The sequence below is a fragment of the Lepisosteus platostomus genome, chromosome 7 (genome assembly GCF_059453375.1).
Source record: "Lepisosteus platostomus isolate fLepPlt1 chromosome 7, fLepPlt1.hap1, whole genome shotgun sequence".
In the NCBI taxonomy this organism is placed as follows: Eukaryota; Metazoa; Chordata; class Actinopteri; order Semionotiformes; family Lepisosteidae; genus Lepisosteus; species Lepisosteus platostomus.
Genome location: NC_142617.1, coordinates 64,520,757 through 64,547,188, shown reverse-complemented (window position 1 = coordinate 64,547,188; position 26,432 = coordinate 64,520,757). Strand labels below are relative to the sequence as shown.

The 26,432-nt window shown below is 36.9% G+C and overlaps 1 long non-coding RNA gene across 1 annotated transcript in view; it reads right to left on the bottom strand.

The window, feature by feature from the left end:
• LOC148659503 (uncharacterized) overlaps positions 1–21,614 on the bottom strand; it is a 54,837-nt gene extending 33,223 nt beyond the window's left edge. The window contains exon 1 of the long non-coding RNA XR_015940511.1: positions 21,242–21,614. This is a non-coding gene — a long non-coding RNA (uncharacterized LOC148659503). The remainder of the gene's footprint in view (positions 1–21,241) is intronic.
• Positions 21,615–26,432: the final 4,818 nt, after the last annotated feature.

Genomic DNA, 26,432 nt, shown 5'->3' with positions numbered 1-26,432 from the left:
AACAGAGTAATTCCACGCTAAAAAGAAAAAGGAAATCCGAGCTTTATGGAGATTTATTCAAGTTTGTGACACACCTGCAGTCCAATTGTTTTCCCTCTTTTTTCACATTCTAGACTGGAATTAACCTATGTTTGTTCCTTTACAACTTTCCTAAGGTTTTTGTTCGGATGAATATTTTATACTGCAGAATTTCCTTTTGCCACAATCGTAAAATGACATAAAGTCACAATAAATAACGCACAAAAGTTCTATTGTTTTCCTTATTGTCACTCATTTTTATCCCACGATTCCCTTATTTTTTAATTCTACGATTCCTTCTTTCTTTATTCAAAAATGCAACATCTCATTTTAGACCCAACGACGGGAAATATATCTCTTTCTGTTACAACAGTCTTGGCAACGTTTGTTAAGTGTGAAGAGGGAAGCACCTCAACTACGTGAAAAAGAAGGCGCTGTCCATTCAGCACTACAGACATCTATTAGTCTGCCTAATTTTTAGTCAATTTTAAACCTGTGAATGAAAAATAAATTAGTACGTTTTGTTTTTCAATTAAATTACTAAACTAAATTTTTCCACCATTAAACGTGCTGTACTGCGTCACAGTTAAAGATATCGAAGCAGCGAAATATGTAAACATGTGTTTTATTTTAGAAAATGTTAATCTTATACAGTTACTATTATTCTGCGTTATGTGTTCGTTGGCTTTGTGAAGAAGGGGGAAACATGCCAAATGAGTCATCAATGCATCAGATTGAAGGCAGAGCCTGCACAGACTCTTCACTACACGTGACCTCCGACGAGAACATGTATAATTCAAATACGTGCTGCTACTGCGTGCTGCCCTCGCCTCTCGGCATTCATCGGGTCCAGGTCTCGGAAGCAACACTCAAAACACAGCAGAAGGGAGAGGGGATCGCTTTAACAGAAGGAGAACAGTGGCTTGTGAGGATTACTGGTTAAACCCAAACGCGTGGCTTCAACAGCTTGCCTCCCCTGCAAAGCCTATTGATACGTTTCATATGAACAGGCATGTGGGGAACCGGCTTTTACAGTGATTTTCGGACGTAGCAGCATCCCAATAAACAAGAGGAACAGCGTGTTAAACCAATTTCTATCCAGTATGCAGTAGTATATAAGCCTCAACTGATTTGTTGCAGAGGCATAGATGGTACATTATGTGACATTATGTGTATGTGTATTTGCCTAGGTCATCAGTATCCAAAGCCCTAACTGAGCTTTTTTCTTATATACAGTATGTATATTACACCTAAACTTCAGCTCTTTCTCTAACCCAAGACATTTCACGTCTTTCGGCAAGAACCCATTTTTTTAAAAAAATAGGATTACTCTTGTAAATCGCATCATGATATCAGATCTATAGTACAGTATTGTCGTAAAAGTAATAGCAAGTGATGACTAATTCTAGTAGTCATAGTGGCAGTGGGCGTAGAAGTAGTAGGTTATCATCGTAAAATGTAATTTTACCAGCAGATTCCTACAGCACCTACTTCTCTTTCAGCGTATTCCACGCCTTTCCGTATTCTCCTGGAAATCTGCTCCGTGGATCATGACTGCCATTCATCCCCTCGTGGCGAAACACAGAACATTAGGAACGCCACGCACACCTGCACGTGTCTCTAATGTTTCAGGTCTGCAAACTGCTCGCATCAAGGAAGACGGTTGGTCAGAAATTGTGTCGGCTTTGTTTATATATATACACATGCAAAGCAGCAGCCATAAATGAATTGCATATTCACCACTTTGCCCAAAGAGGTCACCTTTTCTCTCTACTTCTGGAATGCACAAGTAGACACGGGGTCTACCTCCCTACTGGCCTAGCCCTCGCCCTGGGTAGCACAGCCCGCCCACCTCTGCGTCTTCGTACTCGCGTTTCTCAGACAACCGAGGATCTCGAGAAATAACACTAAACTGGCAGCACACACAATCACTCGTGCTCAGCAAAACAGCCTCATTCCTCCATTTTGGACTGGCTGCAATGCTACCACTTTAATAGCAAAAAAGATAAAATACTATCAAGCCTTGGCGATTGCTCCTGCCTCTATTAGCTTCCGAAGCCAAACGGACAAAATATATTGCCTTTGCGGTTTACATTTTGTTTATATTTGGTAAAGAAATCCTTGATCACTTCTTTCTGTCTGTTGCCTATCTCGCCCTTCATTTTTTCTACCATTTCTGCCCCCCCACCCCCCCACACACACACACAGAAGCTCAGCCAGTTATTGGTTCAGTACTGTAACACCCTAAAATGAAGGACGAACCAGTACAAATAACACAGTAAACCTAGATAATTGATCATCATTTCATTTGACATACACTTTTTCAAATTCGTGTATTCTAATTCAAATGTACATTGTATCCCAGATGAAACCGCATTGTCATGATCACTTTGACTCTTGTAGTAGCTTTCTCTGGAAACTCAGCCTGCATTCAAGATTTCTAGCAGGACCTGCGTGAAAGCAGGATTCTGACAAATGTTACCAACCCCGACTGCGCGGAGGCACTTGAATTTTCTTGATCCTCGCTACATTTCTCTAATTATTGAAACGATTAACTTGAGTATACTCATTTTGTCCTTAAATTTACACAATGACATCAAAACCCATTTTTCTTATTGGCAAAGACATTTAAAAATGATCATTTACATTAAAATGTTTAGTAACTACAGTATATCACACGCGTGTTCAGTTCTTGTTATCTTTGCTGGAGTTTTCTCCTGGCTCTTCATTCAAAGATGAGAAAATATAGATTTTCTCTGGTAAAACACGACCAGGAATTTTGCTGCGCTTCTTAACTAGCTTCATAACTTGTCTGACAGTATCGGAGACAAGCCTAAGAAATGCTGATATTGCCCAAAATTAAATGTTATACGAAGGTGAAGATCATCCGTGAATTCCTTTGAGTTTCAAGGTCTTTTAATTGAATATAATCATGCGATCCTCACTTTTACACTTTCCTTATTTCATCTTTTGTAAAAATGAAGAGAACACAAAAATCGAACTGAAAATTACATTTTCGCTTTCCTGATCAGAGGGTCTATGCTATAATCACTGTTACGTTCCATTCGCTTTATATCGGCCTGCATGGAATCTTGTGATGAGAAAGAACTTCTGATTATTATTTTTTTTGCGCACTGTACAAGCTTGTTAGGAACCTCTCGAGACTCTGATTATATTCATTCTTCTATGCATGACGTTGACAGCATTTGCACGCGGGCTCCGTGAGAAAATGAACATTACAAAGTTAATGACATACATTTCACCAGTCTTGGCACTAATTATAGATGCTAAAAATGAAATTATGGAGAGTCACACTGACAAGCAAGCCTTCACTTTCAACGTACCAAACCTCGGCAGGTATACCCATATTGAGATTGCCTTGATTCGTGAATTCAAGAGGCCCATTTTTTACGATTAACTTCAATTTTGCACATTCCACCTGATGAAATGTACGTTTGGCATAGTGTAGATATTATCGAATGCTGGTAGTAAAAACTCATTTTCTTACAAGTCCCTTAATGTGCTCTTTAAAATTGAAACTTAAATGAGGAAGATTTATTTTTTCAGGAGAAAAAAAAAGCTTTGACTAATCTTGCGTTGCGTTCACATTTACTAAAACTTCTGTTGTCGTATTCTTAATAAATAAGCCATATCACGCTGTACGTCGTTAATTTAAACCCTGGACAGGCTCGATTATTGTTTTCCTGCCTTTCCGTCTTAATATTAGTGTTGGAGAGAAATCCGAAGCATTTTTTAATGCTGTTCACACGCTTTCCTCATTGTAATCCGAAACCTCTGTTGTTGTACCTTTCAGACAGTAATCCTCTTCAAGGGTTCTTACTCGTACCATGATGGGGATTGGTTAATTGTAATTTTCGTGACAGGCTATGATTCTATAGATCTAAGTGTGTTTACCAGGGACAGATGACGGATGGAACTACTTATCTGCAAATACACATACTAAGAAAACGAATAGTACTGTAAGCTGAAGTACGCTGGTCTAACTGTAAAATGTGTCCTCACTAATGTCTTGTTCTTCTGTTACAGTTCCTTTAAAACTGTAAACTGTAGATCTCTATGCAGAAAACTAAAACCATGGAAAAGCATCTTACTACTGCTACTGCTTGCAGCTGCTGTTAACGCCATTGCTACAGCCTACTCCTCCCCTATAAGGTATAGCGTGGTCAAAGCAGACTTTCCTGTTTGTTCAGTGAAGAAATGTAAAGCTTGTGTGTTCATGTGGGTTTTCTATGGGTACTCAAATTTCCTCCTACAGCCATACACTCTGAGTAAATAGGCGCCTCTGAAGCGCATCGTGTACGTGTAAGTGAAGGCGCAGTTTTGGACAGGTGACCTTTCCGGAGTTCAGTCGCCGTTACCGCCGGGTTCGTTTCCGGCTCGCAACGACACTACCCTCCAAGTATAACGCGTTTACTCAGAATGGGCAGATGCAGCAGATAAATACGTAAATGAATCAGTGAATACCTATTAAACAGCTGATTTCAAGTCTAAATCAAATCCAAGTACACAACGCTCTGAAGAAAAGGCGAGGATGATGAGTTTCCAGGTTTGTTATCTGTACAGAGTCATTATGCAATCCGCTTTTCTTTCGGTTAGTTAAAAAATCACACAACCAGTCCACCTTTCGATCTTTTTTTTCAGAGTAACAATTCAGATTTTCTTTTTCTCCTTCGATTATTTACCCTCTCCGCTTTTTCATAACTTCAGGCCGATTTGAGCAGTTCAAAGCGGTGCTCTAGACTTTAAGACTTAATTTCAGTTAACCAGACTGAATGCACATAATTAAAAATGCATACTGATGTCAGCTGAATGTAGGCCTTGTCAGCGCTTAATATTATAGAATCAGATTCTGTAAACTCCATCTTTAGCTGCTATTACTTCAGCCACTTAGTGTAAAGTAATGGCTATAGTTTTTTATTTGGTCTGATTTTAAACTGCAAACACCTATTACACCGAAGAAGACTCCACAGGCGAAACGTTATATTTTCTTCTCTTTTCTTTTTCCTTTGCAGCCTACGTATGCTGATGCAGCTACCTACTTGAACTGTTATATTTTTTGTTTTAATAGGTGCTATTAACGATCTAAGTACATTTGAACTTGTTTGTGTACATGTCTGTGTACATATATGAACACATAGGTTTGTACTGTATAATTGGAAGGGAATAATTCCTGTTCCTGCAGTTTTCCTTTGCACAGGCTCTTTGGTGGTTTGTGCTTAATTAAACCCGGATATTGCCATTCTCCTCTCATTTAAAGTAACAGCGTCTTTTTATGCTAATGGTTAATAATAAACACAGTTATAGTACACATCAAGAATATTCAATATCAATTACCTAGGAAATTTTGTTCCTGGATTATTTTGTAAATAAAAAGAATTACAAAAATCTATGAATATATAAGATGAAAAAAAATATGTCTTGAGATTATTTCAAATGTATATATTTATTTTATTGAACATACCTTTCCTTTTATTCAAGACATTGCTTTATTATCCAGGGGCTTTTGGTGACTTTCCCCACACAGCTGAGGATTGTGTAAATGTTTTTGTACTGTGGCACGTCTGACTCTCATTTAACCCTAGACAGCACTCTGTACTGGGTGAGAGGGAGACTGCCAGGGTATTTATTGAAGAGAACGTTTCTGGTGGACAATTTGCAAATGTGAAACATCCTCTCAGGGTTTGTGAAGAAGGTGGAGATTGTTTAAGAAAAGTTTCAGCCTGAGAATTGCTTATGAAAGTCTTTTGTTAAAAAAAGGCTTCCTTGAGACAAGGTCCTAAAAAATTGTTAAAGCACAGGATGTCTGCAGAGAATAGTGTGTTCGGAGCAGCCAAAAAATTTTTCTCCTCTCAGGCTTTTTAAGCTTTATAATATAAAATCAGAGCTGTCCTTGATTTGAAATTTGTCGTGGTTGTTTGTACGGCTGCATAAAACAAATTTTTAATTTTCGGCCTTCTTACTTCTGCCATGCACACCTACAGTATATGTGTGTGTATGGTCCGCTGTGCTATGGTGTAGCACAGGACCATGAATAGCCAGGCTCAGTAAGTTTTCTTCTTTTTGTTTCGCTGCTCTGAAAAGACTCAATAGTTGGGAAAACCGTTCTAATTATATAGAAGCACAGCTTATTTAGGTGATGAAAAGGGACTTGTAGTCTCATAGCAGCCCCTTAAATTTGCCAAATAAGGAGCTCTAATGATGGGGTGAGAAGACGTGAATGCCTAAAACAAACTATAGAGGAGCTAAACTAAAGCAGCCAGGGGCTTAAGATATATTAAATTACCATGATTAGGAATTTAGGCATGGTTGAAGCCTGTTGGAGAGGCTGGGGAGCCTGAAAGTGGTGCTATTCATTTCTGGGGGGAGGGGTCAATAGGTCGGAGAAGTTCACAGGGCCTGTTTCTATTCTTATGCTAACATATAATACAGGCCCTAATGCTTACTGGCATGGAAGATATAAATGATTCGGCAATAATCCCAGCCCCTGTGTGTGCAAGGAGAGCGGCTCTATAGCTAATTGCACTTTGCCTGCTTTTCATTCAAGGAGCTTCCATAATGATGCCTGTGAAATAAGGCCTCCGTTTTTTTGTTTTGTTTTTTTTTTTGCTGGAGGGGGGCTATCCTCCTTTTTACTTTCTGTTTGTGAGATACACAATTGTATCATGATATTAGCGATACTTCCCAGCAGTTCAGGAGAGTTAGTTTGTCCTCTGCAAACAGTTTGCCAACCTAGGGGACATACATAAATGTTTGTCAGTTCTGTACATACACTGAGCCTGATTTTAATTAATTCCCACATATACTGCATGAATGAAAAATGCAAATGTATACCTGCAGTATTTAAGACAAGAGTGGTGATTTGCATTACTGCACACCTACACAGATCCTTTTATAGCTTTATCAAACATTGCACATATGCATGTGCCTAATTATGGTGCTACAACTGTGTTTTGTTTTCTGAAATTCACTTTCAGTCATTTTTCAAACAATTCTGAAACATGCATGTTTTAGAATTTTATTCTCAGCATACACCTGCATTTCCTTTGCAAACAACAATTAAGTAAAGGTGTAAACATAACAAGCATCTAGGAAAACTGATTAAGTTGTATTTGATTTTCTTACTACCTTAGTTATCAAAGAAGGGTTGTTTTTATTCTCCCACCCATAAGCCTACAGAGTATTTTCATGGTGTTTTCAAGTATGTGGACTATGACTGACGCTCTGTACAATAGACCCTATTTATCTCCTTATGACAAGCAGAAAATCTGTGCAGAATAAATGAATTAAAACAATTGATCATACGACTTCACGTGACTGCACACCTGCAGTTAGAGGCGAGTAAATCGTGTGGGCGACGCTGTATCAGTGCTGTAAACCCTATGCAGTTGAGACACTTATTCTTACCAATAACGGCGAATGCTTGCGGCCCCAAGCGAAGACCAGGGATGGATCTAGATTGTGATGTTTTTCCCTCATTTGTTCAGTCAGATGTATGTATCTGTTTATGTATGTGGCTTCAGCAAAATGAGATTTTAGGAATGCACTTTTATTTCTGAAAGGAAATCTATGTTCTCTCAGAGTCAGAGACCTAGAAATCTAGGCTTGGGATGAGAATGCTTACTTATTTTTAGGCCTGCAAGAAAAATGCTCTGTCGTTATAAATGTATGGACATAAGACAAACTAGATTATATGCCACATACATGCATACACAATAGGTCCCCGCTGTTTCAAGCTAATTAAATTGCTTAAACATAATTAAATGAAATTAACTGTTACATATCAACTACTTATTAATAGACTATTCAGCAAAAGACAATTCATACTTCCTTTCTTCAAAAGAGAGGAAAGAGTAGACTGTTTAGTAGGCTTATATCTTTTTAAAAAGGTTCAAAGCAGACTTCTATAAATTGAAAGCAGAAAACAGTTGCTGGATTTCCTTTGAGCAGTCTGAGTAATTTGTATTTAGGCCTTATGTGTATCATTGAATCAGCGTTTGATTCCTAAGAGATTTGACTGCAGATTACAATTACAGATCTGTAAGAGTTAAAAAATGTTTTCATACATCAGCCTTTACACAGCTATAGCTAAAATTAAAGATGTGCATTGGTGTGTTTTTAATATTTCTAAAGTGGACTTGATTTGTTGACCAAGAACTTATAAATCACAGTACAGGTTGATATTCTTTACATCCTCCAGCAGGCCAGGGGAGTTTGGGCAGTGGTTGATAACAGAATGACAAGGCCATGTGAGGCTCTTGTAGGTGGCAACTATATTCAATCCACTTCATCCCTTTTGTCATTTGGGAATACCAGGGCAGCCCGCTATGATCCCTTGCTCCCCCTTTGACCTTTGAACCCTATGGCTTTCTTCCCACTATCCCGCAGGGAATATGGGCTGCATGACTCTACGATTCACAAACCCCTCCAACAGGTCTTCATTTAATTCTAGATCACATACCACCCACATCCTGTATCCTACAGAGGAGAGATCTGTCCCTCACACATTTTATCTCTCTCTACAAAATGCTTTTGGCTTACCATCTTTCTTAATTGAGTAACTCAAATTTAATGTGGTTTTCATTCATGTGAGAAACACAAATGTGGGTAAAAATCAGCAATCGGATTGTGTTTCTGCATTTCACCTTGTCATGCTTTCTGACTGTCAATGTACAGTATTGAGACCAGGGGTTTATTTATTGTTAAATGCTTTTACAGACTGCCATACTGCATTATTCTAAATGAGTTTAAACTATAGAACGCACCCAATTATTTATTTGTACAATTTACGGTTGTTTCTCAAATACATACTGTATATACCAATAGCTGTATCTCACAATTATTCAAATAAAATGTTTTTTACTGTAACAGAAACATTACAGTTTCTCAATCCCAATCTTATATAACAATCATATAGCTCTAAAGTATCTTTTGAAATGCTAGTTAATGTCCTAGTTTTTGTCATGGTGCATTAAGGCCCTGATTGGTCTCTACCATATGCAAAAAAATGTTATTTTCACTGAAAACCAAAAATATGAGCTGTTGAAATATTTGCTGAAAAAGTAGTTTTTATTCCTTGAAAGATGCGCATAAAGAATATTAAAGAGCTCATGAATAAAACAATGAAAAATGCAGAAAAGTGAGGCAAATGTGCTGTTGATGGTCCTAATCGTCATGGTGTGGTCAGTGTAGAGAATCTCTCAGATTCTGTGTCCTTCTGAAACTTCACCAGTTCTCCCCCCCTTGCAGGGAGTGTGGCCTAACACATCATGTTCTACAGACAAGAGGAAATTGGCATTTAAAGCAGCACGTGCCCGTATCCATTTGCCTGCAAGGTCCATCAGTCCCTCTGCAGTCGGTGGGGCAGGTCATGACCCGATCAGCCTGTCAGCCTGACCTTACACTTCAGAGTTCACAGTGCAGAGAGTTCTCTCAATGACCAAGAGTGGACAGAAGGATGCTGCCATTGAGCATTTCAACATGCTCCCTCCCTTTCTTCATGCCTTCTGTTTATGTTTTGTTTTTTGCATCATCACCTTTAAAAATAAAGCATTGTAATATACTCTCCCACAACCGTGCCTTGTCTTTACCTTGAAACGTTTCAGAACTCAAGGGAACTTTTGCTTTTCTTCTAACGTTTCTACTTTCTCCGTTGATGCCTGGCACAGTTTTTGATATTGAGAATATGTGATTGCAGAAGTAACATTGCAGTAGGGTAACAAGCAAAAATCCAGAAGTATTGTTTGAATGCTCTTTGTTTAAAGCAATGAATAGTAAGTAAAAGCAATTATAAATTAAAATACTTAGAGAATGAAATAACTGAAACAATGGAAAGTAAGTCTAATTTTTCCCGTAATATATCATTTTTTAAATTGTGTTATCCTTACACATTTCTTTAAATGCTTGATTTTTGTCTCTAATGTTCCTAATGTGCGAAGGAAGACTAAACTAGGTTAATATTATCAGTTTTGAATTAACAATATTTAAGTTTCAATAGAAGCAAATAATATGCATACATACAGTATGTAAAATGTCTATTTATGTCTATGCTTAGCAGGATAAGTAAAAATCACAATTAATCTGTTATTTTTGCTACGCTTTTATTTATCTGATACAGTATATCCTGTTTATCCTGTTACGATCAAACCCACAGTAATTTCTGTATTTACTTTATTCACTAATGATAGGTGAACTAAGTCTGCATATCCAGTTTTAAAAGTCTGACTTTAGAGTTATCTGTGCAGAAACCTAAACCTTCCTGTTGTTCTTTCTGATTGCATGATAATGTAACAGTGCTTCCTCTCCTCCTCCACTCCTGTAAAACACAGTAGTAGATTCTAGATTCTAGCAGAAATTATGTCAAAGTGTGCTTAGTAATTGGTCACACATTCCACTCCTATTAATGTCATTCACAACCTTTTATGAAAGATTTCACAGAAATGGAGTTTATAACATAAGTACTGGAGAAAGGCCAATCTCACTTCTTTTCTCACTTCTAGGTTAATATACATAACTCACCTTTACTCATGTCTCTCTCACCCCTCCTGCCACCCTATCTACACCCTTGAAGCAGCTCCTCAGTTCAATCCTCATGAAACTGAGGGCAGTTCAGTCAGACTCATCCTTACAGTTAGGCTGCCATTCTCTCAGTTAGGCAAGTTATGCCAAATAACCTCTAAAACATCTGATCCAACCAGGATCTAACCAAACTGCTGAAAGGTTTATTATTGAGGTGGCCTCAAATAAGTTATATTTCTTTCTATTTTTATCTTTCTTTTTGTCCAAATTGTATTTTTAACATGTTCTGCAGTATTCCAGATCAGTTGATCAAGATGTATTTATCATGAGCATTGTCATTAGTAAAATCACTATCCAGACTAGGTCAGTAGCAAGTGCATGGACAGAGTAAGTGTTGTTGGGGAGCCAGTGGAGACTGAATAAAGAGTAATTTATTTGCTTATTTAAAGGATATAACAAAACTGTGTCTAAGGCACAAATAAATATCATCCAGTCAATTCATTCATTCATTTTCCAACCACGTTAGCCAAGAGAGCAGAGCCAGAGCCTATCCCAGCAAGCAATGGGCACAAGGCAAGATACACCCACCAGTCTGTTTTTGGACAGTGAGAGGATACAGGAGAAAATAAGAATGAGTCATTACTAAAACGCTGATGTAAAGAAATATTCTTTCTTAAGGCACATATTCTGACATTGCTCTAAATGGGCAGAATGGTCTCCCTTTGTTTGTCACCTTTCTTATGTACACATTTTGTCCTCTTTATTTTTTTCATGATGTTGTAAGAGGCTATTTCTGCTTCTTGCAAAAGTATTCAGACCCTTGCAGTTTTCACTTTTTTTTTGCTTAGAGCTTGCTCAATTGCTAAACACATTCAAATAAAAAACATAAGAGAAGTAAAAAGATAAATTAGATTAAAGAAAAAAGGAAAACCCATGATTGCATAAGTATTCAAACCCTTTGCCATGGCAAACCTAATTTAATTTAGGCCCGTAAAAGTACTTTAACGAGCCACACAATCAATTGAGTGGTCTTTCTCTGTATGCAATAACAGTGATGGTTGTGAATTCAGGAGAAAAATACCTGTCTTGGTGAAGTTCTTTGGTTAGATGGTGAGCTTTAAGCAAAGATTCAACCTTGAAGATGAAGGAGCTTTCAAAGAAACTCAGAGATAAAGTCATTGGAAAACAAAGATCAGGTGAAGGAAACAAAATGTCTCGAGCTCTCCAAATATCCCTATGAACCTAGTCTGCTCAACATTAATGAAATGGAAGGCACACCGTAGCACTCAGACACTGCCTAGATCAGGGTGCACGGCTGGTGAGAGGTGCCACTCTGAAGCCAATGACAACTCTGAAAGAGCTACAGAGTTCAATGGCTGAAATGAGGGAAAAGGTGCATCAGTCAACAATATCCAGAACACGTAACAAAACTAGCCTGTATTGCAGGTTGGCAAGAAGGTAGAGACATACACAAAATGAATTGCAGATGTAATCTACCAAATACTGAGCTCATGAATCTGAATACTTACACAACATATTTCGTTTTTTTGCTCTTTAGTTTTTGCTTCAGTTTGAGCGTTCAGCCGATTTGCTTGCAATCAGACCATTGAGTGCAAGGTGGAGCATTCAGCTTCTGAATAAGATATTAATTTTAAAAATGTGTATACATCATTTTATTATTTCATTAAATGGAACATGGCCTGCAGACATACACAATGCGCCATATATCCTATAATTCATTTTTGCTAGATTTTAAAATTACAACAAACATGGTTAAATGTTGTCCAGCATGTGCGATCTTCAAGCAGGTAAGTCTCTAATTGTAAACACAAATCTACTTACTCATGGTGGCCAGGTACCATCTGATTCTTGTACTTCAATTAAATGCAGAGATAATTGTATACGTATCTACACTCTACCCAAACCTTAAACGTCCATCTTTCCATTTTCTAATCACTTTATCCAGTACTGTACATGGCAGAAGGGAAGCCTGAGTCTATTCCATCAAACAACAGGTGCAAGGCAGGATACATCCTGAATGGGACATGAATTCATCACAGGGCAGACAGACACAAACACGTGCACTTACACTAGGTCCAATTTTCCCACAAGCCCATAAACCTAACAGTATGGCTTTAGACTGTGAGTGGACACCACAGCACCTGGATGAAACAAGTTTGAACACAGAGAAAACACACAAACTCCACACAGAAAGCACCTGGGAATTGAGCCCGGGACCCCTGACCTACAAGGCAGCAATGCAACTATTGCCCTACACTGCCACCCCTGCAGCCCAAAGTGACTGACTAAATTAAATGTGATGAAGAAAACTGTAGTGTGGGTATTGATGAATGCAGTGAGATCCACATGCAACCGTGAACAAGTGTTTTTTATGCCAGGATTTGGGCATATGTTCATGCAACCATTACACAGCAGTTACAACTAGGCTGGTCAATCTTACACCATACTCTTCTTCCTGTAACCTAACAAGGAAATAACACAACACAGACTCAACAATACAAGGACACAGTAATACACATCCATCAATTTTCTAAACCACTTTATCCAATACAAGGCTGCGGGAGTACTAGGCATGTGCAATAAAACTAATCATTAACTACATTAAACACAACATACACACAACTTTTCTAACATAGTGTCAAGCTGTTTTCTCCTAACCCTTCCCCATTTCATAATTTAGAAGCTAAAAGTAAAGGGTTGTGCTCTCTGATATTCAGTAGGAATAAACGTGTAGGATGATAAAAGATTTGGCACTCGATTGGATGTTGTGGGCTGTAGGCTGGTTGTGGGGGTGGTGTTGTTTTGATTTGGATGACATGTTCAGATTTAGTATCCCCAGATGTGTAAAATAGGTCAAACATAGAGCTTCCAGTAATTTCATGTGATGCAAACATGTAAGCAGAAAGATTATCATTAAGTAATCCAGATAGAATCCAACAAATCAGAGAGTTGCTGCAGCGCAGTTTCATTCAGCACTGCTGATTTGGTGGATGCACCTTGTGATTCAAAATGCCAGACTGATAGCCATCTTTGCAGCTGCTGAAATCAAACGCCAGCATCATTCTGAGCTACTTTGTTTTCTGTGTTTATGTCCTAATGCGAAATATATACATATAAATATTCACACTTTTGTATTAAACATGCCTTTAGCAGGCTGGGGATTTAGATTCCATTTACTTGTGATAGCTTCTTTTACCAATAGTCACCGTCATTTGCAGTATAACACTTTAAAGCTGCAAAAGTTGAATAAAGCCTTGCATAGACATGCTAAACATTAAAACTGCATTCATATATGCAACTTATTAGTGATTCTTTCTTCAGTTTTGTATTGCAATTTGATATTAATCAAATAAAAAATAATAATTAATTAATTAAAAAAATCTGTTTTCCTTACAAACTGGTAAACGTATCAGATCTACATATAATCCTATATATGAATCATAATGTTTTAGGTTTTGGTATTGCTAGTTATTCATTGATGTTTATGTACTTGTTGAAATGAAAGTGTCCACCCAACCCCCACAATACACCGTTCTAAAAATTAGAGCATTCTAGATACATGATTAAGTATGGTTCTATATTGCATATCAGAATGAAATGGTAAGGATAACCTAATGGCAGCTTATTACTGACGACTGTAAAAGGAAGCACAGAAGAAAAAATATATTACTACCACTCCACTACTGATTATGTTGATAATATATGCAATATGCACCATATGATAACAATAACATGGTCCAATGGATGATAATAATAATAATAATAATAATAATAATAATAATAATAATAATAATAATAATAATAATAATAATAATAATCATGTGATACTTTTTACAAAAGGTCCATTCGTTGGTTCTGTAACATATTAAACAGAAACGTCGAATCATACAAATCATAGCTTGTAGACAATACAATTTCTCAGTTCCTCTGTGCCCTCGCTATAGCGCATACCAAAGACATTTTGGCAATTGTGATTTTGGCAGTTTATTTCTTTAATACGTTTTTATTTAATACAGTTTAAAACTGTCGAAATGCTAAAATTATTAAGTGAGTTTCTTTTTTAATTGGAGTAGTAGGATTGGGATTATAGTTTTTTTTCACAGAACTATAGAGGTGCACCAGACAGTTTAAACCATCCGAAAGTTTGCACTTCATTTCAAATGCTTTCTTACTAAGTTGAAAATATTCAAAACAAAGCTGCTTTCTTGTAAGAATTGGACTACTGCTTAAGGATTTATCTTCATTTAAATTATTTACAAAACAGGTTTGTTTAGCAATTTAATATGTGAAAATTTGTGTAAAGTGGGGAGTACAGTTCATCACAATTTGTTTAGTGAACGTGCATGTGTTATTTTAAATGATTTCGTATTAAATTGTAAGTAATCTATTGCTACAGTGTTTATGTTTTTATAGTATTACAGAAGTTATAATTCATCGTCTACTTTCTGTTATAATTATAGAATAAAATTAAGGGAATACATTGAAATTCATTAGAGATAAAAAGGTAAGTAAAAGTAAGGATCTCAAGGTATGTTGTCTGTAGACATTTTAAGGAGTTACAAGGAACCCCGTATTCAAAATCTTATATTTTATTCAAAAGAAACGTGAAGACGTGTGTTTAGTGATTTCCAACACAGCTGTGCCAGCTTTAACAGAATTATCTTTGAACACATTTTTAGTAGGAAAAAGATTTGATGTTATATCTTATGGCATCCATTAAAAGCTGTTTTGATAGAAATGTTGAACTTTTAATAGAAGTACACCACAGTTTTGCACAACTGTCTTATTCTAGTAGGTTATAGAAACACGTAATAAATTAATGTATGTAAACGTAAAAAAGATCAGCATTGTGAAACCACAACATCCTGATACACTGTTCGTGGCTCCTTATTAGCTAAGGTGTACAGTATATTTCAGGTGGGTAGCTGCGTCAGCTTGCGTAGGCTGCAAAGGAACAAGTAATAGCTTTAATCCATGCTGAAAAAAAGAAGAAAGAGAACACAACGTTTCGGCCGTGGAGCCTTCTTCGGCTGTGAGCAGTATATTTCATTACTGTGGTTCCTTTTATTAACATAACTGAAGGAAGGCAAAAACAAACTGAAAACTAGGAAAATGTCTGTAGTGCATTTGCGCTTATTGGGAAGAGAACAATAATAAATCATTGAAACCACAGGAAAATTAGAATGGTTAAAATAAAAAAGGGGAAACAGTGAAACAACCAGTGGTTTTTAATCTCTCATAGTATAATCAGATTTGAAACCTTGCTAAACGCAAACATAAGGAACAAATTCATCGTTTCATTTGAATTATTTAAAAGCGATTAAAAGACACTTTTGGACTTGTGTAGTTACAAAACGAGATTGAAAGGTTTTTTTGGAAACGATATCGTAATACATCTTTATAGCTTAAGAAAAAAAGTCATTGTAATTATACACCTAGAACCCAAATTAACGCATTATTGAGCCGCCGTACCTGTTCCACTAGGCCTAAGTGCACCTCACAGTATAAGTCTCCAAGTGCTTTTCTCAGAGACAAAGTCGTGCGGTTTTTCCATGAGTCATTTTTGATACTTGGCCAGCTTATTATAAAATGAACAAACTCTTTTGCTGTCGGTAAACAAACTGAAGAGGAACTGAACAATGAGGGGAATGGATTGTAAACCCCCATTAAAATGCCTTTCAGTAACATCGAAAGAATAAACATCGATTTCAAGCTCCCACTATCTCTGAAGGAGCGCCTTAAAAAGGGATGTTATAATGCTATAATTGTGTAAAACAATGACCACGGTGTACATTAAAGCCCAGAACCTCTCCACCTAACAAGTGGGTAATGTGACTGAAGCACTTTGTGAGTATGACGCCTTGGCGAGACATGCCACTGAATTCAGCCAGGCACGAAAAGTCCTTTCACACGCCTTGCCACTCTTCTCACTTTGCGCCTCTGAAGGCGCCCCTGTTCGGCACATGTGGGCTGCCAGACACAAAGGGCGCGGCACCGAGAGAGTTAAAAAAAAGTGTGGCAGTTTTCTTTGGTACGCGTCGGAAGCTTCCCTTGTCTCGTTAGCATTACGGGATGTTCTTCCTTAATGAACTTGAGCTGATTACTGGGGGGCGGGGATGAGGTCTGTTTAATTTAAGCACACACACACACACAAGTTGTGTCGTTTTACTAACGATGGATTTTTTTAAGTGCCAAGACCTATGTGAGTTCCGTTTTACAGCTTCATGTTATAAAAGGTGAACATATTAAATTATTCGCGTGATAATGGCTTTTAAAAGACTAATAGAGTTATTTACCGAATGGACCTTTAAATCTGACCGCACGAAATCTCATTCTGCATTTTTAATATTACAGGAGACCTTTTTACGTTTGTGTTTTAGTGGTGGCGTTTTTGTTGGTGATCATGATGATGGCAGTAATAGTCTTCTTGTAAGATCAGGGTTCATACTCTATTTCTAGTTTTCAATGTTGATTAAAACTAACTTTTGATCAAATGCATTGATGCATTTTTTTATTTATTGCAAACGCTTTTAATGAATCCAGTTAGCTGAGGTCAAAGCAGGTGTGAGGAAGCTTGTTGCAAATGAAAGTCAGTAAACATTTAAGTTTTAAGTATGCACATTTGTACAACTGCACAATTATTTGTGCATTTTTTCCATTCACTCGAAAAGGAACACTAGTCATTGTTTTTTCTTATATTGTTTGCTCGTCATGCTTAAGATTTTAAACAGATGGATATGAGATCTTGAGCGATTTTACTTCCGCCACTTTCGCAGGGAAATGCGTAACGTTTTATGGAAAACTCTGTCATTGTCATTTCTAAAAAGGCGTAGCTGAGATTCTAAAACAGCACAATTGTACGCTTTACAGGGGACAGTCTTCTTTTTGTCTTTGAATAGGACCTAATATTTGAATACCTTGTTTTAAAGCTTTTCTTTTTATGCTTTGCAGAATATTGCTAATAAACGACACTCGTTAAGAATAAAAGTGACGCACTCCACCTCATCAGCCCAGGATTCAGACAGCAAATATTTTTAAATACATGTATCAAAAGAAGCGTTTTTTCCTTTCTCAAAAAACACTTCCGAAAATCAAGCTATTAGAAAATCAATGTATTATTTGGCATGTGTAATCTGAGAAACGATGTGTGTTTTATATTCTTTCAGCTTGTACCTTTTCCTTTCTTTTAAAACATGCATTTATTTTCGTGTTTGTCTATATATAATAGATGCATGTTACACTCTTTCGATGTATCCATGAAAGCTCTTTTCAAGCCCACAGCCTTTCCAAGAAAAAAAAATGTATTGGACGTTACTGCCCGCGCAAGCAGCGTAGTGTCGGAGAGCTGTGTTCAGCGCGTTTCAAAATGGCTCCCTGAAAAAAGAAATATTGCGAAGCTATCAACACAGCTGCTACTGCAGGGAGAAATTGGTAAGGAGGGAGCTAGTCGGAGAAAGAATGAGAGACCTGCTTAATCAGTAATTAATCCAAGGCCCAGAATTGGTTATATAAATAATCACATCGTTTACTATATTTATCTTAAATTTGTTTGGATTTTGTAAGTAAAAACTCATCTAATTTAACAGAGAGTTGTTTTTCTGGGTCTTGTAAAGATATTTGTCTTTTTTTCACTGTGGTGGGTTTTTGGCTAAATGTATTGACAACGACAGATCCCTTGGCTATTCTCAGTCCATTCACCCTTTATGCCCTTGCTAGGGGAGTGATCATTGCGTGTTAAAGTTCCCTATTTATTTGCCTAACCTCTAACACAAGGGTCAGCACCCACTGTGACCCCAACAGATTTTTGACAGTGGTCCTTTACAGATATTGACTAGGGGGTTCATTGTTCCTGTTTACTTGAACTGGTTTTAGTAGTTGTCATCCGTACTGAAAACAAAAAGTAATAAAACAGTAGTGGATGAATGCAAATGTATTAAGCAAACAATGCATTTTATACAGAACCATGCAGGCCTGACGCAAGGGTACCTCTACATCCAACAAAAGCAATAATGACTCGGAATAGAACCTTTTATCTTTTGTTTCCAACGAGCACAGGCATCATGGATTCCAAATGAGGGAATCAGCAGCAGTAGTAGCAGGAGTAGTGGAAGCAGTTGTAGAGGTAGTGGTGGTGGGAGTAGTAGCACGATCAGTGCCAAAATTAGTAACAGTGGGCTTGTAAAAATATGGCGAACATGTTTACAAGCAAATAACTCTTAATTTCAGGATGAGCAAACAACCGTACAGAAGGAGGAATTCGCTTTAATTTTAAAACAGAATTAAACAGCACTTTAGCAGTTATTAAAAATGAGATACCATTAGAATTCAAAGAGGTTCAGTAACAAACTGAATCCATAAATTCACACATTATTGAAGTGCTTAGATTCCTTCTCATGCCTTTCAGATGTACAAAACATATTGATTCAATTCTAATCTGATTTTGTGAACAGAAAAGTGTAAAAACAACTTCAGCTGAAGTGAGACAGAGATTTGGAAACTTTTAGATGTGACAAATATTATTCAGTATAATAACAGTAGTGGCTGTACCAGTATATGTAAAATATGCTAGAAGCATTACATTGCTGTGAAGAAACATCTTAACAAAGGCACATTTGGACACAGTTAAGGTGTAATGTATACAAATTTACCTGTCTTCATAAATATGCTTAGAAAGTAACATCTCAATTGAAAATACATTACTTATTTGAGTCAAACTGGCCACAGTTTTGTCAGGACAAACTAAACGTTTCTGTGTAAGCAAGGCTGTGTACAGAATTCTCTGTGCAACAAGGCAGGATGGAAGTATATTAGAGACACTGCAACAGACAACTATATGTATATCATTCAGCAATTTGTATTAAGATATTAACTACACAAAGCAGCCCAAATTTGATATTACAGTAATTTTAACTATAGTGCTGAATATGACCTAATTAAAATAAATCTATTATTCTTAGGAACTGTTGTAGTAGTGGCAAGTAAACATCTTTGTAGTAAAGCAGGACTCTGCCTCTTCAACATTGTCAGAAGAGGAAAAGCAATCTCAAAGCCCTCTGTTGGCTTTTGTAATGCTAAATACACAAATAGTAAATTCTGAAGCACCAGTACAAAAAGAATATATCTTGACGCACACTTTTTACGAAAATGCAAACAAAACACTCGTAGAATCGTTCGTTTTGATTAGAAGCTGTTGGGATTCCCATGATCCATACTGGTAAGACCACCAGTATCTTTATAATTTACAACACATACAGTAGTTCAAACGCGTGCCTCACATCAGTAGCTGTTTTCAATCAGATTAGCTCAAGCTATCAAGACGTTGCACTGAAGATGAGCGTCATTCCTGACACACGTGGCTTGCGGTACTTGGAGAAACACCTTCTTCTAATTTCTTGATTCTTTCTTTATGTTTGTGAGTTTTAAATCCCCAGTCCAAAAGCAGTATCAGTAATAAGCTCACTTAACATAAACGTAACGCAAATTATGTATCTATATTCACATGATTCACAGAGTTTTCATGTTCTTTTATTGTTGTGTTTATTTTAAGGGTGAGGCGTGTATTGACCTTTCATAGTCCTAAGTATAAAACGATAAAGCAGCTTTAAGGTATTTTACATTGTAGACTAAAATGATGAAAGATTACTTTACTTCCTCACTCACCCCTTACTCTCTGTCTTGTAAATTTATGAATGTGGTATTAAAACACATATCACCAAAGCGTATTTTACCAAATAAAAAAGGAGGGGAAAAATAAACATTAATTGTGAACACCCAGAAAACCGGGTAAATTTAATACATTTGTATAGTCTATTGTCAGGATCTCTGTACATTCATATTCTAATGTACTGAAGTGCATAGCTTCTCTTGTTCATTCAGTTTTAGCTCACAATCAGATTTAAAGAGACAGTCTGAACATGCGTGCACGGAACAGCCGATTTATATATTGATTCATTTTTTATCATTTAACTCTTCAGATACAATACAAGCTACTTTAATTACATTTAAGTAATATATAAATAAGGCAGCATTTTATGTCTCTCTATATGATAAATTGTTAACTTTTTCGCAGGGCATCTTAATTTTCGATTTGTTAGTAGCTCAACAGATAAAAATCAAAATATTGCATCTAGTATCAAGTAAGAATAATGTAAAAAACCATTGTAAGTACGTGGTTATAACATAAAACCTTCTGACTCCTGAGCTTTGACCTAACACATTTGTCCAAAAGGAAAGAGCTGGTACTAATAATGATCGATTAAATGGATTACCGATTGATTGAATGTCGGCTCTTTTGCTTTTGTTGAAAAGGGGACATGTCCAAATACGTTCGATGACACAACGGATCTTGCGGGGTTACTGACTGAGTAGAAAGGGTGAGGTGCTTTGTGGAATGTCCATTGTGTCAGTAAGGCGATGCATTGTGACACGAGCTAATAGACCAAGTTCCGGAGTTCTGTCTCGGGTCAAAGTGTGACCAGACAAAATAGCAGCCGCCTATGACCTATGATATATGCAAAATTCGGACCAGGCAGCGCTTGTCCAAAAAACAGCTTTCGTGTATTATAACATTTTTACAAACCCGGTTGTAACAGGAGATTAATCAAAACGATTTGTTACTCAAATAGTCGATAAGATGCTAGAGCAAACTATTAAACAAGTTTCCTACCTTTCTGCTGTCCACGGAGTCAAAGGATCTCATGATAAGGCGGACGAAACAACTACACAGACGAAGTGAAGATTAGCAGACAGCACGCTTCTCTTCTACAAGGAGAGCACAACTTTACACAACTCTCGGAGTTTTAAAGCCCCTAACTTTCATACAACTGTCATTTCCGCCGCTCTGTCTCGCACTTTCTTGGTCTCTCTCACTCTGTGAGTGAAAACAAAATAATTCGATATTGTTGTCATGAGGTATCGATCAGGTTATAAAACCTCCAAGGTCTCTGGTGTTTCAAAGTGTAGAGGGGTCCACCACATTGAGAATACATTTGCAGAACAGGACAATTTGAGTGCTTTAAGCAGCAGAACCAGTGTGGTGAAGTTTGGAGTCAGGCTGCAAAACGGTGCCAAGTACAGGACTGGAATAAAGACCAATTGTTAACGCGAAACAAAAGGGTCTGTAATGGGAGCGAGTTCAGCTCGCAGACACACTGAGCAACTTGGAACTCCAGACACTCGTCAAAAAACAAGCTTAAACCAGCTGTCTCCACTAAAATACCATTCCCAGAACCTCTCGTCTTTTTTTCCACACACATTAGCCTTCATGCGTATTTTTAATTGTTTATTTTTTCAAACCCGAAGAGTCAGACAAAAACCTAATTTCTATGTCAAGGTAACAGCTTCTAACATGCTCGTGCATGTTTTCACTTGGTAATTTAATCGTTTTGCTACTTGAATGCGTGGAATTATTTTGCTTCGAATTCTGAGTACTGTCATTTTAAGGGTAGTTTGCGTGGATGTTTTGTCAATGTAATTGTGCCCCCAGTATTTCTAGACATTTGCTAAACATGAATATATCTAGAAAGCAAAACCATGTAAAATTAAAAACGTCGTTCAGGAGGTGTGCATAGGGGATTAAGAACTGCAGTCTTGAAAGCACCGAAAAGAAAACTGAAAATATCTATTGAAGAGTGTATCGACTGCAAATTATATGGATTTATTTTTATTTTTCTCCTTTAAAATTCCACCGCAGTCAACCCTAAAGCCGCGGGAGTACTTCTTGTGTCAGTACAGTTTCTCACAGACTTGAGTTGCGGACTGGATTCAATTCACGTCCTGAGTCTGTTCCCCCCATTGCTGCTATTCAATAGTTAATTAAACCTTAATGGCAGCTGGCGATGAGGTCATTGAAGCCAGTCTTTCTCACACATTTTCATGCAAATCCATTAAACTCTAAACAAATTTAAATAAAACATCTTTGTACTCCTACTGTCTAGGGTTGTCCTTGTTTTTCTTCGGGCACAGAAATTCCTTGTCTAGAACAGCAGTAAACTTTAAAGTGTATTTCATGCTTGTAGACAACAGGTACACTGTCTGATTTTGGACTTTAATCCACAGCTCAATCGTCTGTTTTTGTGGTTCATTAAAGTTAATCCAATAATAAAAAAAGGAACAAATAACTATGCAACCTACCGCTTACAATATCAGATAGTATATGTGATATACTGCGTGAAATAAAATAAATTAAAAACAGAAAATAGATTGTGCTTGACATATTTTACAGATGTTTATTTCAAAGACAATGAAATGATTTTACAGATCTAAGAACAGGAGTTCTAAATTAAACGCAACACTTGTAAAAACAAGTTACAGCATGAACCTTTGTCTGAAGGGACTCAGGGTTAGGGCAGTGAGGATTTCCCAGTATAAACTACTAGGAACTCCTCAGGTCTACTGAAATATTGGCAGAGGGATTGTACTGTATGTGGTAGGATTATTTATTACCACATCAGCCTTTTTTTCCTTCTATCAATTACGAGTTATTAAAACAGATTCATAAGCATTCAGAGTGGTACAAAGACATTTGTTCTTTGCTTGCCATGTTCCCCTTTCTTGACATAAATGTGTCTTTGCTTTATCTTGTGTATTTAAATTGGTCTCATGTCTCCGGCCTTATGCCACCCCCATCCTTGCCACTTCATCTCTTCCTTCTTGCCATCCTCTCTCACTTGCTCAATCACTTCTTCCTTACTGTCTGCAAGTTCTTCCCTTCCTCCTATCCTCAACACAGGCTTTCCAGAACCTGCTTCTTAAGATCCTAGTGTCTGTTGGTTTTCATTCTCATTTGCTTATTAACTGACCCCTTGACTGAACCAACTGTATGAATGATGAGACACCTTTAATTATCTTGAGCTCCTACAAAAATTGCAGTTATGTTCTTTTTGGTTATTTATGGTTAAATGTAAAACCCTCTTAAAGCTGTGGAGAGTAAACAATTCCCTCTGGTTTGGGGAAATCCTCCAATAAACCATCATTGCGTACTTCCTCCCTCTTTAAATCCATCCCATCCTTCAATTGTGTTCCTTATTTTTTTTGTTCCACTCTCAGATTTTGATTTTGAGTTGTTTTCACTGTTAGATTCCACTAGAATGTTTGTCCTCCCTCCTTCAGTTCTTCTCTCAACACCTCTTAAAATCTGTCCCATCTCCAGTACATGAGTATCGTCATTCTTCTTATACAAATGCAGTCTTTACTCCCTTACATTTCCTTGAAGCATCATATAGTTCATATTGATTGGATTCAGTAACATACTATACTTTCTGGAATCTGCTTTTGTGGTGATTTTAGCTAGGGTTTCAATTATTTCTAATAAAACTCTTAAAAATAAAAGTTAGTGTAATCTTCTAGGGGCACTAAAACAAAAAGTGACAAATCTGCTATTCTGAATATATAAATCCCTAAATTTAACGTTGTTTCTAATTCAGTGACAGTGGCCTGCCACTATGGAACCAGGAATGATAGTTTTACTTTCTTAATAGATGCAAGTTTTCTACCTGTTTCATACAGGAATTGCCTGATGGCACACCTGAAACACCTTGCGAAACATCTACACCGACACAGAGCCATATGGGTTTTTGAAAGGAAGAAACCATTGCTTTGTGTGTGTTTAACCAAGAGGGACAGTCTTGATTAGCCCTCAGTCTTTTTAAGTGGTAAGTAGGGGTTTATCTTATATTTCATTTGGGAACTCCTTTCTCACAAAAAACCTCATTGGTATGAAATTGGCTTTCCTGTTAAATTTAATTGAAGATTATTAAGTTCCAAGGGGAGGATACTAATCTCTGGACGTGAAGCTGTGGTTTTACAGAAAAAATCACTTCAGAACCCACCTTGTTTTTTGGTGGATCATGGCTTTTCTGTTGTGATCCAAATCTCATATTTTGTTGTTTATATTTTTAAATATTTTGGCTACCTTGCAATTGTTTGTGAAGCAATATTTTTACACTGTTTCATTACATTTTTAGTATTTTGGAGTGTGATCATTTGTTATTTACTGCTTATGTGAATCTAAGTGAGTAAAAATAATGTAAGTAAAAATTATATAAACAATGTAATTTTAAGAAACATAAGTCATAACACGCAATGTGAGCTCTTTAGTGTCAAAGGCATCATATGATTCTTCTTCATATCCAGAATTACGTCTATCAATAGTAAATGTGTGTTAGGGTTTAATTTTAAAAGCAGTTCGTAAAACCTGTCTGTGTTATTGAACGTATTCTATTTTAGAGTCAGTTATACAGTTTGAAGAAACTTTGGCTGTAGAGTTAAACGACTTCAGTAGTATAACAGCGTCCATTAAGCTTCTTTAATGATCATTTTTGTTGCAGTGATTTCCTTTATACTTTTATTTTATGCTATGTAATTCTTTCATACAAGTAGTGAATAGTTATAATGTTAATAATTTGTAGTATTCGTTTGAAAACGGATTTGTTTTTTACTGCCCCCAGAGAATACCACAAGTATTGGAAATCTCTTATAAGTCTTAGAGCTGAGTGCTTTCTTGATAATATAGGGTTGGTGAGTAAATCCTTTTGCCACCTTAAGAAATCCCCATTAAACCTATAAACTATTGAACTATTGTCTGAGGTTTAAGAAGTGATAAGAGGTGATAAACGGATTGTAGATTTAGTGTGTTGGAAATCTCTGAGCAATCCAAGGATGGGACTCCGCTGTTAGAATGACGAGTCTCTATATAGAATATATATGTAGCTATATCCTGAAAGAAACAACGACAAGTCTTTATACGTGGACAAAATAGATGTCTAATAAGTGAAACAATCACATGCTGGGACAAAGACTTCAGAAAAAAACAATATCGAAAAACGTTATATCCTTTTTTATCCATAAAAGACACAGATTATTTTTAATTAGTAAACAAAACCTCTATTCTTCAAACCTAACGTGAATACTTCCGCTTGGCAATATATGAATGCATTATTCTTCATTGCTATTTTTAAAGGGCCTTTGCTACTAATGTACATTTTTGACAATAAATTTTGTTTGACTGTTAATGCACTGTATGTAATGCAAAAGAAATGTGTTAAAACCATGTATGTTTTTAAATCTATAATGCACTTTAACAGAGGATTAGCGAGGAGTGGTCGTAGTCTTACACAAGGCAACGTGACAGAGGCCGGAAGGAAAAGCATAAAGGCAAAGTATGGCATCTGAATAATCCGTTTTGTTGTAGCATTTCGATTATATCTGATTTCGTTTTCTTTTCTGCGTGGATGCTTTTTTACCACTTCCAAAGAATGCATTCCGTTCAACTGCTTTCATATCGAATGAATTGTAATCCTGTACTAAATGTTCGATATTTTCTTTCCCTAAAACACCATCAGAATAATTTGATTCTATGACCTGGGTGTAGCATTAAAGATCCCCTGTACTGCAGGGTACGTTTTTAATCAGAGATTCCACTGTTGAGTGTTTCACACCCCTGGGATTGCAGCATCGAGGTGTACGGTGCTACTCCGGGTTTAACAAGAACCCGACTGAAACACGAGGATATTGCGGTTAATACATCCAAATAGAATAAGTTAATAAGGTGGATAGAATAAAATAACTGTTTTGTTTCTTCAACATTTCGATCGAAAGCAAAAAAAAGAGCCTGGACGATAGGAGAGATGAATCGTTGCTCTAGGTAGTAAAACTGACGTCAGGTTTCGTTGTGATGTTGGGAACTGTCCAAGGTACTGACAAATGTTGTAAGCGTTGTGTGGCTTGCTGATCGAGTAAGGACAACTACTTACTTATCTCAATTAGATCTACTTTGACTATAATGAATAGCCCATGTTTCTTGTTTTATTTTAACTGGGTTTTGGTTCTGTAGCTCAAAGCGGCTGTGGCAGCATTCC